Source organism: Monodon monoceros, unplaced genomic scaffold (genome assembly GCF_005190385.1).
Source record: "Monodon monoceros isolate NGI ecotype Baffin Bay Population unplaced genomic scaffold, NGI_Narwhal_1 Super_Scaffold_21, whole genome shotgun sequence".
Classification (NCBI taxonomy): Eukaryota; Metazoa; Chordata; class Mammalia; order Artiodactyla; family Monodontidae; genus Monodon; species Monodon monoceros.
In genome coordinates, this window is record NW_021703778.1 from 113,749,040 (window position 1) to 113,765,858 (window position 16,819).

Below are 16,819 nucleotides of genomic sequence, written 5' to 3' on the forward strand. Positions count from 1 at the left end.
TTGATCATGAAATCATTTTGTGTGAGTGGTGGTATGAGTTGAAACATTCCTTGGTGAAAGGTATTTATCTTCTAACTTCTCTAAATATTGATTTGTTGCACATTCAGAATGTTTTGACTCCTTGATTTAAAGATGATAACAAAACATGTGGTTTTCTCCAATCTGTGTATTTTCATAAAAGGAATACAATCTATTGGAATAACATACTGTAAAATTAGAAAAACATAGAATGAAACTGTCCTCTTTCTCTTCTATTACTGTGATTTTAAACCAGGAAAATCACAAGGATTTAACACCCTTCAGAGAGATTTCTCACAGCTAGCACTGGAGTCCTTCTCTCTGGATATATTATCATATCCATTGTCACTTACTGAGTGTCCTATGGGGCCCATATCCTGCTAGGGACTCTTCATACATTGATCCCTACAACTTGAAGGTAGAGATTACTTACCAACATTTCCCTAATGTGGAGAGGCTCGGAGAGGTTACATGGCCTCTCTTGTGCCAAGAGCTAGCTAGTAAGCCAAGGAGTAGAAATGTAGCTTGGTGCCTTGGTCTACAAAGCCAGGACCTTTCCCATTATTTATGGATGCTTACTTTACCACTTCTGTGTTTTCAGTATCTAAAGTCTGCACTGTCCAATATCGTAACCAGTAGCCACAGGTACCTACTGTGCACTTCAAAAGTGGCTAGTCCAAAATGAGATGGTGTATTTCACAGACCTAGTATGTGAAGTGGATGTAATGTGTCTCATTAATAATTTTTAAAATATTGATTACATATTGGAATGCTAACAGTTCATGTACATTGGGTTAAACATAGCTTATTATTACTATTCTTAGCATATTATTAAAATTAATTTCACTTATTTCTTTTAAACCTTTTTATGAAAATTTAAAATTACATTCATAGCTTGCCTTACATTTCTGTCAGACAGGACTGATCTCAATGGAAGGTGAGAGAATTGGTAAACTTTATTGCCCTCTGTGTCTCCTAATTACAAAATTGGCTTCGTTGATTTATTACTGTGTGCCAGGCGAGTGAATGTGGCATGAGCCATTCCCCTGCACTTACACGGGAGTGAAGTTCGTTCTCTGCTTAGGGAGTCTGAGCCTTTTAATGTTCCCTGCCAGAGGTTCATTCCCTTAGCTCAAGGTCAGTGGTATTTTGCTCACACACAGATGTTCCATTTTCTTGGCTGGCTGTGTGCCAGGCTGTCTGTCTGCTGCTGTGTTGCACTGTCTCTCAGCCACCAAAGTCAATGTTACCATGTTCCCCTGCAGATCCTTGTGAGACAGTCTGTGGGGAGCTTTTGGCCTTAAACGGCCAAAGGCCTGTGAGTCTTTAGAAGTCGTTCCAGAAGCCCCAGGTGAGCAGTGTTGTTTGTGTAAAGATGGAAATATTTTCTGTCACCCGTTCAAATTGTACATGGACATCTGACCCACCCTACCACACATCCTAACATCCCATTGTCTTGACTTAAAGTTCACATCATACGTGTCGTCTCACATGTTTTGAGTAAAATTTTCCGACCCCCAACCAAATTCTGGGTTATGACTTTCTTCGAATGATGAGTAAAGCAGAAAATGTAAAAATAATGTGTTATTTTACCGACCAGGTCGGTGGCTACCTGTGTCAAATCTTTTTTTTTTTTTTTAATTTAAACCAAATGAAACTCTTATCATATGTACTTAATTCATTCAATTACACATTTATTTATTCATTCATTAATATAGCATTTACTGTGCAGCAGGTACCCAAATGACACATGTTCCCTCCCCTCAAAGTGCTCTTGCAAGCCACGTGCACAGTTGGACTCAATACTTGCCTAAATGTGAATTTGTATTTGGAGGGGTGGTACCAACAGAGTGCTTTTGGAGTTTACTGGGGAAAGGACTTTTGCTCCAGAATGACCAGGGAAAACCTTAAAAAAAGGAGATATAATTTGGGCTGAACTCTGAGAGATCAAGAGTTCAGGGAAAAAGCAAAAGGATGTTTGAGTAAAGGAGAGAGGTTGATGTCCATGTGGGCGGAAGCAGGAGCTGAGGTCAGGGATGTGGGTGGAGTCAGATTAAATTCTGACTAGACTGACAGTGCGAGACGGAGGAGTGTTTATCTCTTAACCTCCCTACTTTTCTTTGTAAATGATGTTAGGGAAGACACTAAAGTAAATAAATTTCAAGTAACATAAGGCAATGAAATAACAAAGCATAAATAACAGCTATCACACTAGGGGAAGTACCAATTAAAATAAGAAGACAAGAACAGATGACATAGCAGAGTAAAACCTCTGCTTATGAGATTCCTTATGGTCAAATCGAAAAGGAAAGTAAGATTGATATTATAATTACTACTGTCTGTGAGGAAGAAACTTTCCCTACCACCAAATTTAAAAGACATTTTGACATGGGCTGAGTAATATCTAGAAAATTCCTCAACTGCATAGATTTATTTTAATATCCCTTATAAAATCAGAGGGAACACATTCTGTAGATTGATGCTTTTCAAAGTGCAATGTGCTCAGTCACCTGAGGAACTTGTTAAAATGTAGGCTTTGAATCAGCAAGTCTGGGGCCAGCCTGATGTCCTGCATTTGTAATAAGCTTCCACCGTTGCTGCCGCCGCTGCCATCTACAGAGTACAATTTGGGTAGGATCAGCTACTATAAAAGTGTATTAAAGCAGAGAATCATAAAAAAAATCATGCATGTGACATTCATTTTATTATAACTACAGGTGCAGTCGTTGAGCTGTCTTTTGATGTAGAGCCTGGGCCTTTTCTTCACTATCCAGTCTGAAGGAGGAATGATTCTAAATTTCCACATTTTTGGAAATTTCCCATTGTTTTTTTTTCTTACAGTTGTCTCATATAAATATAGTGTGACAGCAATTTTTAGCACCTAATTTACTGAGAGTACCCAAAGCAATCAACTAAGTTTTCACAGAAACAACTAATCTCTTTTCACCCACATTTTGATTACTTCATATAATATTTAACCAAATTATAAATTATAGTAACAAAATTAAATAGTATAAATACATTTGAGAAAAAACACAACTGAGTCTTGGCAAGCAAATAACTGGGGAGACAGAAACGCTCTGATTTGCTAGCTGCTAGCATTCAGCTGGCCCTGGGCTTTCCTCGGTGCATTTTCAGAGGGAATGAGGAACATCTGTTAACCAGCTAGCTGGATAAGTGGAGGTCAGCTAGTGTGACTCCAAGAGAGCAGAGGCCAGGAATTCAGCTCTCTGATAATTAGGCTGGATAGAATATACAAAGGCCTAGATGGGCAGTGTGTCCTCCAGCAATATTCCTTAAATGTTTCAGCTTGACCTGATGAGCGCCTGACAGCAGCTGATTCAACACTGTGCTCTCTGACAAGGCTTTGTAGGAGGCACAATCTTGGGAATCTCTTTTATTCAGAGTCGGGTTCAGTGAATGGTAGCTGCTGACTGAATGGTTCTGGAAAGCCCAGGTCATCTGGAACAAGCCAGTTCAAGATGATGTTTAGTCCACAGGACTTCTGGTCTCCACCCAGTAGCGGGACTCCCTGAGGAGCCAGTCAAAGCTTCCATGCCTAACCAGTGGCACGCAAGTGCCAGAATAGGACAAAATATTTTCAGCTCATAAAATATGAAGAATTGGTGCCCAGCAGGTATAAAGAGCTCCTACAAGTAGGTAAGAAGAAATCAAATCCAACTGCCAAAGAGAAAAAACGTATTTATTTATTATTTTTTTTTAGCATCTTTATTGGAGTATAATTGCCTTACAATGGTGTGTTAGTTTCTGCTTTATAACAAAGTGAATCAGCTATACGTATACATATATCCCCATATCCCCCCCCTCTTGCGTCTCCCTCCCACCTTCCCTATCCCACCCCCTCTAGGTGGTCACAGAGCACCGAGCTGATCTCCCTGTGCTATGTGGCTGCTTCCCACTAGCTATCTATTTTACATTTGGTAGTGTATATAAGTACTTGCCACTCTCTCACTTTGTCCCAGCTTACCCTTCCCCCTCCCCATGTCCTCAAGTCCATTCTCTACATCTGCGTCTTTACTCTTGTCCTGCCCCTAGGTTCATCAGAAACATTGAAAAAACATATTTAAGCAGGTAATTTACTCAACAAATTCTCAGGGAATGTAGATTAAAATGAGCTCTTGGATTAACAAAAATTTAAATGTCCTTTAATATGCAATGTTAGTGAGGGTGTGGGTCAGTGGGCACGCATACACTATTGTGATTATGTAAATCGATAAAGTCTTTTTGAAGGGTAATCTCAACAGTGTTCACTGAAAAAACATATGTTTTGACTACCTCAGAGGTGCTAGCACTGCTCTATGGGCTGGGAATACACCAGTAAAAAAAGGAAGCCCTGTCTCATAAAGGTTACCTTTTAGTGGAGGGAGACAGTAAACAAATAAATACGAGTCTTGGGATGATAAAAGCTGAGAAGAAAACAAAGCAAAGTCAGGCTCGAGAATGACAGAAGTGGGTGGGGTGCTATTTTGTATAGGACGGCCAGGGATACCCTTGGTCAAGGTGACATTTGACTATTTGCATCTCTTAGAAGAATGATATATCTATATGCATAGGCATTGAAAGAGCTTCAAGATCTATTGTTTATTGATAATAGCAAGTTGCAAAACTATATCTTGGGTATAATCCCTTTATGTTAAAAAGGGTAAATGTGTTTGTGTATGTATTTAAGTTCATACATACATACATATGGTGCCTAGATACAATACAATAAATACATGGGTGGTACACATATACACACCTCACACTGTTAGCCCTGGTTGTCTCTGGGGTTAAATTTGATTGCACAGGCTGTGGTTGGAAGGAGAGGGATCCTATAGTATATGATCTGGGTATTTTTTTTTTTTTTTAAGTAAAAATCAAAATACTGGAAAGACACGATAATATTTGGGAAAAAGTACAAATTTAGTAGAAGATGGCAATGATAAAACATATTTAAACATTTCTAAACTAAGCATTTGGGGGTATGACCTTAAAGAAAAATGCCGGCAGCCTTAGAAAAGGAGCGAGAGAAGATAGGGAGATGGTGACTTGGTCTCACAGAGGGACAGTTTGGAGCCACAGTTTATACTCAGGCATCCCCCAGCCACTTGTGGTGAGGCCTTGGGCCACTTAACCTTTCTAGGGATCAGTGTCCTTATCTGTAAAATGGGACAACTACTTCTCAGAGTAGTTGTGAATAATAAATGAGTTGATTCACAGACAGTGTTCAGAACACTGGCACATAGTTTAGTGCTTAATAAATGTTAGCTATTAAAAGGGTCCTCAGATCCACCAAGGTGGGGATGGCTTCACACCAGGTAGGCAGCCCATCAGCAGAAGGTGGGACCCTTTGACTTGCTCTTTAGCATCTTGGCATTTCTCGGATATCTGTGAAGTTTGAAAAATATTCATTCGGTAATTAATCAGGGTACAAAGGACTAGCTGATGTGTGGTTTAGAGGTCAGGGAACAAGTGTGGGACACAACAGAGTCCGATACAATGGAGCTCAGAGTGGACTCCACCACTTAATAGCTTTCACCTTTGTCAGCTGAAAAATAAACAGGTCTCCAGACTCCCACTGGGGTGCTATTTGCACTTATGGCCAGTGGGAAAACAATGGGCAGGCTCTCTTTGCTTTGTTGACATTTGCCTTAATAAGCTATACTATTGGTCCTCAGAAAATTAAGGGGTTTAGTTGGCTTTCCAGATTTCTAGGAAATGTAAGTTTGCACACCTGCAAGTGAGTAATTAACTTTAAAATAAATTACTAGACATTTTAAAGTTTCCAGAAAGCAAGTTGTAAACTCTGCCCATTGTACTCCTTTGATTACAAATGGCAGGAGTGGGTGACACATTTAATTTTGCTGAGGGCAAATGGTAAGGGACCCTGCCTGAACTTCTTCTGTTGAGGAAGGAGAAAACCAGAATTCCCCAATATCCCACTGCACACCCTGTTTCTTATTGCTTCCCCAATACAACCTCTCCCTTTGTCTTCCAGAATAATGTTGCCAAGTAAGCCGAGGTATAGAATGACCCTGCCAGGGTCACTGTGCATTAAGAGCTTTGGGACAAAGCCAGGCACATTTACAGGACACTTAGTCAATCAGCCCAAGTTCTGACCTACCAGATCCCCTCATGGAGCACAAAAGTGGCCACACACTCTTTGTCAAGGCAACCTCAGCAGGCTCTCTCTCCCCCTTTAACCCTTCTTCTGTCTTCTATTTATTTCCTTCTCTTCTTTTCAGCCAGTTCTTCTCTACGCCTTGTTCTGTGTATTTGCTATGTTATTTTTCATCTTGTTATCCATGGGGCACGCTTGCCAACATTCCATCCAATTTTACATTAATTTTAATATCCTTATGTGTGCTCAAAATAGACATAGGCTACAGTTGTCTCAGATGAAAAAAGTTGTCACTTACCAAGCTAGAGCAGGCTTAGTCAGATTGCCACATCCCCATCTTTTTAAATGCTTCACAGTGTCTTTGAGAAATAACATCTTTGGGGAATGAGCTATAATTTATTGGGAGAAATTAGCTTTAGTAAATACTTAAGTACTCTCATGATGAGGGACCAAGCAAGATTTGTCTCTGTCCCTGAGTGTTTAAGAATTTAAGCATAAAAGCAGTAGCATTGTTCCTGGTGGATGGCAGCCCCAGAGGTAAAATGCTTCTGATTCAGGGGATTTTCTTTGGAGGTTTCTTGGCTAATGACTGTTGTGACGAATGCATATGTATTCTGTTCTTGAGACTTAAATTTGTACGTGGGGCATAGTGGTCAGGTTATTGAAGAGGGAGCAAAAAAGCGGTGGCTTTATGAAACTCATTTATTCTCTTTATCAGGATTGCTTCCTTGTTTGTTAACTCAAAATATTAGTGAGGATTTAGGGAAATAATCTTGCTCTCTAATTAGATGAAATGGGAGGCTGGTTGCTACAGCCATAAATGATCTTTTGAGGTGTTACTAATCCAGCTAAATCTCAGACGCCCAATTTGTGCAGCCTGTTGATGATACTATTCTAGTGAAGAAGGGGTGGGGAGATTGGGGATGATTAAGAAAATTGGTTTTGCTTAAAACCTAATGATAACACTTGAGGGTAAGGTAAAAAACAATAGCAACTTCTAAAGTCAAGATGGGTTGTCCAGCAGTGACATTACTCAGCTACCTCCCAAGATTCAGATTATTAAGTGCTTGGCTACATGAGGAAGAAATAAATTACTAATTAATGCTGTTAAGGCTGATGTTCTTGTCTAGCATTTAGACTGACTTGTTGGTGTCTGCTCTGTCCTGGGGCCCTGCAGGGTGCCTGGTGTGCTCTCTTCACGGGGCTCCCAGATTGTCTGTCTCTGGGCAACAGTGGTAGGAAAGAGGCAAAACAATCTCCATGTGATGTCTCCACCTCTCTGGCATCAATAATCCAAGCTACAGGGTCTTGTTATTCTTTATCTCCATCCACGCTGTGCCTAAATTGTTTTCTTAGCCTTTGTTCAAAGAAATTGGCCATCCAATAAGTGTTGTGAAGGAAATGAGGATATATATCCTTAAATCTGTTTCTTTGCTTTGTATAATGTCCCCAGCATTTATTTTCCCATAGAGATGCTGGCTTTCTAAGGAGGGGTCATTCTCTATTATCAGGGCAATTGAAAGGAACTGAAAAATGCAAAAGTGATTTGTACCTATATAGAAGATAATAAAGATCAGAAAATGCAAGGTTTCTACCTGGCAACTCCAAAATACTGAACTCTTATCAATGCCATTATGATACTTTATGTGTGCCTCCATGCCTTTAAAAAATGTTTCTCAAAAGAGTGGTGGTTGTAATACAGTTTATTTTTTTTTCTCTCACGGTACGCGGGCCTCTCACTGTTGTGGCCTCTCCCGTTGCGGAGCACAGGCTCCGGACGCTTAGGCTCAGCGGCCATGGCTCACGGGCCCAGCCGCTCCGTGGCATGTGGGATCTTCCCGGACCGGGGCATGAACCCGTGTCCCCTGCATCGGCAGGCGGACTCTCAACCACTGCACCACCAGGGAAGCCCTGTAATAAAGTTTATTTTAAAATAAAAGTGTTGGCCATAACTGCTGGATAATAGAAAAACTTGACCTGCATTCTGAGGAGGATCATGAGTAATCTTTAAACTTATGTAAAAAGGGCTGCTTAGACGTTAACTGCCCAAATAGTGGCATCACAGCTCAGAGAGGACAAAAACAGGGCTTAAGAAGACATGTCTTGCAGATTGGATCTTGTTTGAAGGAACTAAATGTCAAAGGTAACATGATTTTGCACCTGCTGAATAATGAGGAAGATCCATTTCCAGAATATATTAAGTTAAAAAAAAGCAAAGTGCTATAATTGTATATAATATGCTACCTTTTGTGTGTAACCAGGGCAGAAAATTAGAATATACATTTGATTTGCTTGTATTTGCACAAAGAAACCCTGGAAGGATAAATGAGAAACTAGTAAAAGTGGACAGATGGTGTGTGTGGGAATGGGGTAGGAGCATGACTTCTTGGGACACACCTTTATATTACTTGATTTTTTTTTTTTTGTATTTTAAAAATTCTTTTCCATTGTGGTTTATAACAGGATATTGAATAAAGTTCCTTGTGCTATACAGTAGGACCTTGTTGTTCATCCATTCTATATATAATAGTTTGCATTTGCTAATCCCAGACTTTGATTTTTAAACCCTGTAAATGTATTCCTTATTCAAGAAGAATAAGTTAAAGGACAAACAACATGATTAGATGTTTTTCTGGAAAACTTAAACCCAAATGAAGCGTTGCTGGGAGGATGTAAAGCATGACATTTGAACATAAGCACTGTGAAGTAGTAGAAAGGTCAGTGGTCTGAGAAACAGGGGACATGGGTTCAGGTCTCAGTCTTAGTTTTGCCACAGATTACTTTGACATCATTTAACACTGGATTGGCAAATGGGCTTAATGTATGATGCCAATCATGTTCATAATTAAATATGAAGAGGCTGCCTGGAGTATTCTTTTGGGAAAGATTTGGAGTCCAGTCCAAAAGATTTCTTTAATTGATTAGTGATCTCTGCCATGGTACAGGAGAGGAAGGGAAAGTGACAGCATGCATGCCTTCATTTGTCCTTCCTGTGATTCTTTTTCCTCACCTGTAAATTTAGGGACTTAGACTAGAAGATATTTAGTCTCCTTGTAGTTCTAAAATGTTAATAGTATGTAAGGTATATTCCAAAAACAAAAAACAAAGAAGAAGGGCAGGAGGGGAGCTGCCACAGAGGACAGAGTACGGTCAGTAGTTAGAGGTGGGAAAGATTGCCTAAAGTAGAATGTAGGAAGAGCTAAGTTTTAGAAAAGTGCCACGCAACCATGGGTGAACAAGCTTCTGGGACCCAGGCTGAAATTGTCTAGCATTTCCAACTCCTTAGTTATTCATTTGGAAGGTAGTTAGGACAGTGATGCAACACTTTCTCCGAGAATTTGCTGGAGGAGATTCTTGGAATATGACAGGCTTGACAGCTCCCATTTCCATTTCCTTCTGGAACATTATGACAACTAAAGGAGGAAACTTGGGAGAACCCCTGGAATGCTAGTCCCCTGTGCTGCTGTGAGGAGTTGAGAGACACAGAAACAGAGGGGGCTAGTCTCTCCTCAAAGGCTACAGTGAAATGGCAGATTTTTGTGGCTTCTTCAGGGCTCAGCAAGTGGAAGCCTCTGGATCCTCTTGAAAAGGAGCTGGACTGTCTACTTGCTGTGTGTGGTTCCCAATGAACTGCCTGATCCCACTGTCTCCTTAAGTTTGAGAGCCACGGTTCTAAGTCTAGGGCCAGAAAGCAGGGCAGCAAACCAAGTATGCAAGAGGAAGGGGACTGGCTACCCATGATCTTCATTAAGACATCAGGTAGAGATCCCTTAATGCCTGAGAGGGCTTCCTGGTGTTGTGGGAAACTTCATAGTCCTGGAGATGAGACATTTCGATGCTCTTGATGCCAGTAGTCTGCAGAGAGGCAAAAGACACCTGGAGAGCTGACCCAGAGCCCATTTAAGATGGTGATTTTCTTCTCCTCTCTGCTACCTGGACCCTCCTTTGCTCTGGAATTGCTGACAAAGAGGCTGGACTCAGATATGCCAGCCTCAGGCTCCTGGCTCCTGTGGGTCAAGTGGGGACCCTCCTCTCCCAGCCTGACAAAAGCTTCTAGGTTACACTGTCCAATGCAGTAGCCACTGGCCACATGTGACCATTTAAATTTAAGATAACTAAAATTAAATGAAATACAAATTCCAGTCCCTCAGTTGTACTAACCACATTTCAAGTGCCCAATAGCCTTTTGTGGCTAGGGGTTACTGAATTGGGTAGCGCAGATATAGAACATTTCCCTCATCACAGAATGTCCTATTGGATGGTGCAGAGTGTGTGTCTAGAGGCCGCTATGAACAGAGGGATCTACAACAATAAAGAATAATAAAGAGTAAACCTAAAATCAACAAACAGGGTCAAGGTATGTATATTTTCTTTCACGTAAGATGTGAATGGGCTAAATTCATGAATCGAAAGACAGAGAAATTCAGATTTGGTTTAAAAATATGCTATACGTTGTTTAAAGAAATTCATGCACTGCAAAGTGGCCAAGAAAAGTTGGAAAGTTCTTGTACACAAGTGTTTTCTTGTGGTTTAGACTTTATGTAGCTGTTTGTTATCTAATTTTACAAGCGATGTTGCCCAAGCTGTGGTTTTACAGGAGAATGCAAATCGGGCTTGGGGTGTTCATACTAAAATAAATGAACAAACTTGTGGACAGAAGGCATCACTATCTGTTTGTGATTCTCGCTAGAAATATTATTCTGCTAGAGGTGGGGGAAGCAGGAGAGATGAAGGGAGAATCAGTCCCTTTAGGATTTATCTTGTCACAGAGGCAGACTTCCAACGAGCTGGAAAGAACCCTGTGTTGGGGTGGCTGGTAGGCATCCTCCTGGGAGCATTTATCCTGCCTGCTGTTCTGTTTACAACGCACCAAGGAGCCTGTCCTGGCAGGGCCGTTAGCATGCAGGGCCACCTTGGGAAACATCAGGTCCCTCCATCCATACTAGCTGCCCCCTGCCTCTGGGGGCTGGAAAAGGCAGGTGGGGCCTATATACCCTGATCACTCTCATCGAATGCCTCCAGATTCCACAATAATATTTCTATTTGCATTTCCAGCCAATGTTCATGTCTTAGTATAGTCCCTGTATATATGAACATCCGTCTCTTCCTCCAATGTTTCATAAGTTCTTGGGAGATTACAATATAAACAAGAATAGGAATTGAAAAATTTTGAAGCCTATTTTAGACATTATATAATATAAATCTAGCTGAGTCAAGCTAAGAGACTTGAGTAAACCTGATGTGCCTAAGAATATTTTCTTAGCATGCATATGTAGAGGAAAAACAAACACTTGATGTTGGAAACAAAGGTTACTTGTTTTTTGTCAGCCTTTTTCCTTGTACATAATTCTGTGATGACACATAACAGATACTCAATACATGGCATTAGATTAATGTCATTTAGGAAAATAAATTATATACACAAACTTGTATCCTAATAGAAATATAATTCAAAGTCATGGTGGAAGCTAAAATGATAAAACCTGAGCTAAAAGCTGAAATGAAGTGTACCCAGTTAGAATCATATAAGCAAATTGGATCATTTTGGTTTTCTTTTTTGTACTACTTGAAGATGTGAGTAGAAGGCTGTGTTGTTGACAAATGGAGGACCTGAAATGACCTAGGCGTTCTGTGCTAACTTTTACTTTTTCTTCTCTAGTCCAGCATTTATGGATTGCAGCCCGGAGTCCCAGTTGGTTAGAGTGATGACTCGTCTTCATACTAAACACAGGCAGAGAGTAAGTGAGAACTAAGTTCCTGTTCATTGAAACAACGGAACGTTTTCTTTCTAAGCTTGCCAGTATTAGAGGGTGAGCAAGAGAATGTGTGTATTGAAAGTTATCGTAGTCATTGCGTGACTTTTTTTTTTAATGGGTTGGATTTGTTCCCCCAACGTGCTCCAGAGAGTGTACCCTAGTCTGGATCATCCCCCACTCTATTTGCAGGATGTAAGCAAAAGGGAAGGTCCTTCAGCATAAACCCATGACCATGGATAGGCAGATGCTGCCATGGTATTTGAACTGGAGGTGGCGCAAGAATAACTTCAGGGGGCTGAAGGCGTTTTATGACACTTTGTGATGTTACCTCCTTTTTTCAGAAAGACACCAGTAATAGAATGTAAGACTGTTCTTATAAATTTTTATGGTTTATGTGTGGTGTTAGACAAACATTTGGACATTTGGGGTTTGTCTTCTTGCTGTGTATACATTATAATTCCCGGGGATCTGAAGAACCTAGTATTAGATAGGTGTACATTTTTCACTCTTATACTATCCTTAGTTAAAAATACTTTAGGCTTGTCATCACCTGGCAGATGCAGGAAACACAGGCGTGAAGAGTCCCACATGCCAACTGATAATTGGTGTTCTGTTGGAACTTGGTAATTCATGAAATTTGGGGCCCTTCCCAATCACCTGCCATCTCTTCTCACTGCCCTTAGTGTTTATCACAGCCCTTACAGTAGTCCTGGGAAGTCTCCCTTCTGGGAGGACTCTCCAATCTTTCTTGAATCATAGAATTAGCTGTAAAATAACATATTACCATTAGGTGTCACTCTCTAACATATAATGTACTTAGTGAAAACGAAAAATTTCAATTTATTAAAAAAAATCACTCAATTGATATTGTAGAACATTAAATCTGTAGATTTTGAAAACATTTTTTCTTGCAAGTAAGAAATTCTTTCAGATAGAATAAATGGGACATATTTAGTCAGGATTTAAGTAAATAAAATTTCAAAGTTTGTTTTATTTGCTGGACAGATTGCAAAAGGAAATCTGAAACTTTTAGGCTGGAATTCAAATTTTCCCTGACTTATTTCAAACCTGCATTTCCAAAATTACATTACATATTCTATCTGTCTTTAAGTACCCCACCCATCAGTCAAAAGGCCGCTTGCCTTTTTTTTTTTTTTTTAAATATTCATATACTTTGCCATGCTACTCCATTTGCTAGGAGTGTCCTTCCATCATCTTTTAATCTCATCTGTTCAAAACCTACATACTCTTACAGATAAGCTCAGATACTAAGTCCTCTATGAAACATTCCCTAATCTTCTCAGATGGGAGCACTTATTCCTACTTCTGTATCTCTGTGACATTTTACCGTGCTTCTTGTGCAATGTTTTGTAAACACTAGCTCAAATAATAATTATTCATGTATTGTCATGAAAGCAAGGACTGTGATATAATTACTACAAGCCTAGAACAGTGCTTAGAATAAAGGTTAGAAACGGTAGTGATATTAGTTAAGTGAATGAAGTAATAATTTAAAAATATGGAAACAGGAAGATTTTATTCTAGTTGACTTTTGAAGCATTGCCAGTTCACTGTGTACTGGAAACTGGCCAATGATCGTTAAAGAGTAACAATAAATGGTAGTATATCAATGTATGAAGAAATGCATCCTACACAGTGCTGTAGGGAGGCAATCAGTCCGATTGATTTATTGGCCATGATAATTGATGACATGAGAAAGGAAACAGCTCATCAATCCCTTAGAATCTCTAGAACTTCTGCTTTTTAGCCATGCTCTTGTGCATAAGTAAGAAGTACAGTTAGAAATACAAAATACTCTGTCTGTATTCAATACAGAAAATGTGTTTCCTTCATCCACCATATTCACGATGAAACTGAGAGACAGGGGATGCTTGGAGGAGAGGATGGAAATTCTATCAAGGTAAAATTTAACGAGATAGAAATTTGAGCTCACCGCTTAGCAGCTCATCCTATCAGGGAGAGGTGAACATCGAACTCATCAACAACAGTTTTTTTCTATCACCGATGGCCTTTGTGATTATTATTGGTAACCTTGTTTGCCACCCTGTCTCATTACTTGTGTGGAAGGAGGATCATTCAGTCACAGCCCAGAGGTTGGTAAACTGTCCCAGCAAGCAGAGATTCTATGAATCCTGACAGCCTCAAATTCTCAGGACACCCATACTCATTGGGGCTTGACCCCTAACTTCTGGTGCAGTATTGAGTGAACTGCCTATTATTTTAATTTAAAAAATTACAAGAAACCACTTATAGAAATAGAAACAGCTATATATTTTGTATGATGAAATTACACAGGACAGACTAAAATTTAATTAATTATGCATAACTTTGATATTATTTTAATCTTCTTTTATACTCCTTCATCTTAAAGATGTTCCTAAAAGTAACCTAAAAACCTTAAAAAATCCCAAACATGTACAGAGATTTCTAATGTTTCATGATGACCAACTAGTTACATCGATTTACCCCCTAACCTTCCCGTTGAGATACTCGTAAAAGTACATGCAGTGGCAGAGACATAGTGTCACAGAAACATGGAAATGATTTTCTGATTTGGCAACACCTGGGGGAATTGCCTCTAACCATCATGTGAATGATCAAAAACGTTGATCTGTGCATCACCAACAATGAAGTAGTAGGAAGGGCAACTGCCCATGCCCTTTGGTGTGTTCCATTTAAGGCAACTACTGGAGTCAGGAGATTCCTTCCAAACTTGACCATGGATGTTTTCTAATGTGGCTAATGGCATTCCTCTGTCCCCAGTCAGAACCTTGAGAATATCTATAGGATGTGTATAACCATTAGTCTGGGTTTTTTTGTGTGTGTGCCTCAGTTTTGATAGAGCACCAATATGCTAGGCAGTAACAGTGAGTGTGAGATGGAGTCTCTTCAGAGGCAGGTTTGCAAGGTGTCCCACATCTCTTGGACTCCTATGAGAGGACTTTGCAAGAGGATTACTGAAGAGTTTTGTCTAAACTGGTTTGTGAGAACAGTATAAATTTCTCCCCTAGTCTGGGGGTGGGTGGGGCTTTCTCTAGAAAGGGGGCTTCAAGAGGACCACTCAGGGAGAGGACTGTGCTGCATGCCTGAGAAAGCTAAAAAGATTGTGGACTGAACTATCAGAGGTATTAATATGAATTTGTGACACATGTTTATATATATATATATATATATATATATATATATATATATATATATATAAAGTTGACAGTTATAGAAATAAATAATTGTTGCAGATAAGAATCATTGATGGGTGCTAAAATTAATGGGTGAAATTATGATGAAAAGCAAGATATTTGCATAGCTTCAAAGTATCTCCCCAGAAGATACTTATTAGTTACAAAGTGGAAAATAGTAACTTTATAGAGGCATAATGTGGAAAACATGCCCTTAACCAACTGATCAAAGTTAACATCATCAGTGATAAGATAGGAACATTATGTACCTCCTGATATGATGCACTGGGAAGCCACAACATCATTTCTGTGTCATTATTGCTAAAAATGCGTATTCTCAACCTAATCATTAAGAAACATCAGACAAACCCAAATTGAGGAAAATTCAACAAAACAACTGACAGTACTCACCCCCAAAATTTTAAAGTCATGAAAGACAAAGACAGACTGAGGAACTGTCACAGATTAGGTGAGACTAAGGAGATATGACAGCTAAATGCAATGTTGGTTTCTGCAATGGAACCTAGAGCAGTACAGGACATTAGTGGGACAATTGGTAGACTTCTAAAAAAGGTCTGTGATTAATTAATAGAATTGTATCAATATTAACTTTCTGGTTTCAATAATTGAACTAGTTAAGTGTTAATGTTAACATTAGGGGATACTGAGTGAAGAGTATACAGGAAAGCTACTATTTTTGCAATTTTTTGAAGTCTAAAATTATTTCAGTATAAAAAAAGAAAAATGTCTATAAGAGAGCGAAAAAGTAAGCCACAGAGTGAGAAAAGATATTTTGCAATACATATATCTGATGATGAACTGATATCTATAATATGTAAAGAGCATCTATAAGTCAATGAGAAGACAGACAACCCAACTGAAAATAGGAAAACCCTTGACACTTGACCAAAGAGGATATTCAAATGGTCAGTAAGCAAATAAAACAGTGAAATATCACTTCACACTTATAAGAATGCATAAAATAAAAAAGAAATTGATAATACTATAAGTTAGAAAAGATTTGGAACAACAGACACTCTCATGCATTGCCTATAAAACTATTTGGCAGAATCTGCCAGAGCTGTGTATACACATAACTTATGGGTAAGCATATGTATCCCAAAAGACATACTTATATCTCCCAACTGGAAATAAGTCAAATGTGTATCAATAGGAGGTGGGGTAAAAAATTATGCTATTTTCATATAATGGAATACTACAGAGAAATGAGAATGAACATATTCTGACTATATACAACATGAATGGATCTCAAAAACATAATCCTGAGCAAAGGAATTTAGACACAAAAGAATACATACAGTATAATTCCATTTACATAAATTTCAAAAACAGGTAAAACTAATCTGTGGTGATATAAATCACAATAGTAATTCCCTTTGGGTAGGATTAATGATTGGAAAGGGGTACAAGGAAGGTATCTGGGGTGCTGATAATGTTTTAATTTTTCATTTGGTTGGTCGCTATGAGGATATATCCACCAGGTGAAAATTCATCAAACTGTGCAGTGTAGATTTATAAACTTTTCTCTACACATATTATATTTAAATTTAAAAGCTTATGTTAAGCAAAGGAAAACAAAGCACCAATAAAAGGGGATAACATGGGACTGTTGTCTTTTTAGTACATCATGAAGCATACTGGTTCAATATAGGTTTTACGCACACACACACACACACACACACACACACACACACACACACACACAC